This window comes from Arachis duranensis, chromosome 6 (genome assembly GCF_000817695.3).
Source record: "Arachis duranensis cultivar V14167 chromosome 6, aradu.V14167.gnm2.J7QH, whole genome shotgun sequence".
NCBI lineage: Eukaryota > Viridiplantae > Streptophyta > Magnoliopsida > Fabales > Fabaceae > Arachis > Arachis duranensis.
Window position 1 is genome coordinate 7,684,389 of NC_029777.3, and position 3,176 is coordinate 7,687,564.

The 3,176-nt window shown below is 31.1% G+C and overlaps 1 protein-coding gene across 3 annotated transcripts in view; it reads left to right on the top strand.

The window, feature by feature from the left end:
* The window catches only part of LOC107492450 (probable galacturonosyltransferase-like 7), a 3,524-nt gene extending 1,831 nt beyond the window's left edge, over window positions 1-1,693 (top strand). The window contains exon 2 of one of the 3 annotated variants that reach the window (XM_021126382.2): window positions 1,553-1,693. The gene's annotated coding sequence lies outside the window, so the exon portion shown is untranslated. Of the gene's footprint in view, window positions 1-269; window positions 533-568; window positions 1,171-1,552 lie in introns of those variants that run through there. The other 2 variants (XM_016113468.3, XM_052263242.1) reach the window with 2 other exon arrangements.
* The last annotated feature ends 1,483 nt before the right edge of the window (window positions 1,694-3,176 follow it).

Consider the following 3,176-nt stretch of genomic DNA (forward strand, 5'->3'; position numbering starts at 1 on the left):
TCTGCAAATAATAAAAAAAGGTTGATAGAAAGAAAAAGTAGCATGATTTTTAAGAAATTGTTGATTTTTTTTTCCGTTTGTTTTCAATTGAATCCATCAGCTCAGATGAGCTTATGCTAATCCTGTTAGTCTTCCAAAATAGTGTTTGAGATTAGAGGAAAATACGTGGTTTACTATATAATATTGATTGATGATTGTTATTCCTGTTGAATTAAATTATATTACTGCAACGGTCGGTCAATAACTAATTTTTAATGTGGTTTCATTAGTGACTGTGGCTGGTTTCTGTCTGGGTGGTTGTATGATTCTCCACAATTTTGTCCAACTCTGGAAGTGACTTTTATTGCAACCCTATATCTCAACCTAACTGTTGACTCATCTGCGAGCTCTTTTTTGTAGTAGTAAAACACCAAACCTTAGTTGTTAGTAGTAATGGTTTTTAGAGTGCTGGTTACGGTTGTCCATGTGCAAAATTTGCATTTTGTCTCCTGTTCAAACTTTGTTTTGTGTGTGGGGAAGGGGCTAGTTGTTATTTTTTTATTTTTGATAGTTAATTATATATAAGCAGAGAAGGTGGAAGACACGTATGTTGCACAGCTTGAAAGGATTGTCTAGTTGTCCAAAGTGAACGCAGTGAAGGGCCAGGAAGGGGGGCTACAATCAATCAACTCAAAGAAAGCAGTGTGTTTAAAATGGGGTCATTTCATCGAAGGGCATATGCATATCTAATCTTGCGAGCAATCTGTTTCTGTGGATTGAGGTGGCAGCTAAGCAAACTTGGCGGGGGTTCTCAAAGGGGAAACAATGTGTTCTTCGGTGACCGCGAGCGGCGGAGAATTTGTGACATGGGATCAGAAATATAAATAAATTGATAGACAGAGGATATATACTCTTATTATTTTTTTTGTCCTTTGCACCCACCGCATGCATAGCTGGCATTGGCAATTGTTATTGTGCTTCTGTTTTTACTCTTTCAGTTCCACCATTAGATTTTGGATTTAAGCTTCTTTATTTTCTCCCTTAATACAATAAATGAAACTCGTGTCTAATTCCACGAATCCTGAGATTGACACTGTTGGATTGTTTTTAATTTTAAAAGATTGTGATTTGTGATGGCTGGTACTCGGTGTGCGGACGATATCAAATTCAATGGTTCTACTTCTGCTCTTACTATTTGGAGAGAGAGAGAGAGGGGGAGGGGTCCTCGTGTCGTTGTTGCTTTTAATTGTTTGCTTCGGGGACCAACTCTTCCTCCCCTTGGTGTCACACGTGGCCAGCTGCTTCGTCTCTTTCTATACAGTTCCAACACTACTTGTGAGTTTATTTTATATCCATCCTTTTCATTTGGCTACAACTCTTATTTCTTCAAAAACCATGATCGATTGTTGACACCGCCAAGCACCACCCATCACATGTTTTTTGGGCAAGAGGACCTTGTTACATATTTTGCAAAGTGGACTAACTAAAATTTGTTGAGATCAGATTTGGTGCAACTTTTTTGCTATTCTTATATTATATTTGATATATTGATTTTTCTCGATTTCTTTTTCAGGTCAGTGTATGCGTTTTAAATCGAATAAAGTCGAGCAGGGTCAATGTTATTTTATTGCCAATAGTTAATTTTAAGGGTGAGATTTAAACTTAAGAGGGGTGTTCATTTCTTTTTTTTTGTCTGTGTGTCTTGGAGCTTATAATACTTTGTGAACAATGATATAAATTATGCTTATGTGAGAATCATCGCTAGCTTCTAACCTTGCTAAGGATTAGCTGTATAGTATTGCGGAAGTAGGTTATGCAGTAGGGGAAAAAAAAAAGTCTTTGGAGTGGATTAAGGATAATATACTGGTAATATAGGATTAGGACGTGGTAACGCATGCTTGTGCATACGCCACGACATATGGTTGAAAGATCAATTTATGACAAAGACATCTTAGTTGATGCAATTTTTATACAATCTAAAGTTAATATAATAATTTTATTCATATTCACACTTTTCTTTTTAAAACACATCTAGAATATAGAAATAGAGATAAGAGGTGGATAGATGATACCAAACGCAAACGATGTGCCGCTAGGTGTTTATTCCCTTAGATAGGATCTAGTCAAATTGTGTGACTAATTCACTCTATTCAATTTGAACATCTTTTATGGTGTCATGGTGACCTCTAATAAAAGTTTGGACACTTTTAAAATGTTAAAAATTGGGCATTAATATTTTAGTTAAATCCAAACTATACATATTATTTATTGATAGATTTAAAACGTAGAATTTAATAGAGTATTTTAATGTATTAATAAAAATTTGATTATTGCTGTGAATTTTCAAGTTGGAGATGATTATATTTTTTTAAATATTACAGACATATAAAAGTATTAAAAGATTCTTATTCGAGTTGATGTGAGACACATTAAAAACTAATAGAATACACTTTTTTAATTAAAAGATATTTGATGATAAATAATTTGAATTTAATGCTTTTTTTTAAATAAAAAAAATTTGAATTTAATGCAATGCAATAAAATGAAACATAATACATATATATTGAACTATTATAAACAAGTATTTAATAAAAAGTAGTTAATTTTAACATAATTCACACATTATTGATTTCAATATAATAATTATATAGATTTAAAATAAATTGAAAAGTTTATATAAATTTAGTAAATTTCTCCTATTTCAATTTTAAAATAATGTCACTTGATATGTAAAATTGAGAAATCAAAAGTGTTCTTATCAATTGCCTTGTTGTATATTGGGCTTAATTAAGAAAGACCAAATATTTTTAATTAGAAAGGCACACTTAAAAGTTCCAATGATCTTGTATTCTTAATTTTTACCTTGTAATTGTAGCTCTTAGAACTATGCAACGACTTCATTAGCATGAAACAAATAATACAATTCCTACTATGGAAAACAAAATGACGAATTTATATTAAGAAAAAATAAAACCGTTTACCACCCAATTTTCTGTGGGTAAAGGTAGTTCATTCATGTGGATGGAGCAGGAATCAAATTTTCTCTCCGTGTATAATTTTTTTTTGTTATTAAATAAATTTAAATATGAAGATTTTTAAAATAAATAACCCACATGTTTATATTTTAATTTTAAAAATTAAAATGCTTTTAAAAATATTTATGAAAATATTTTTTAAAATTAATTTATATGTTTTAA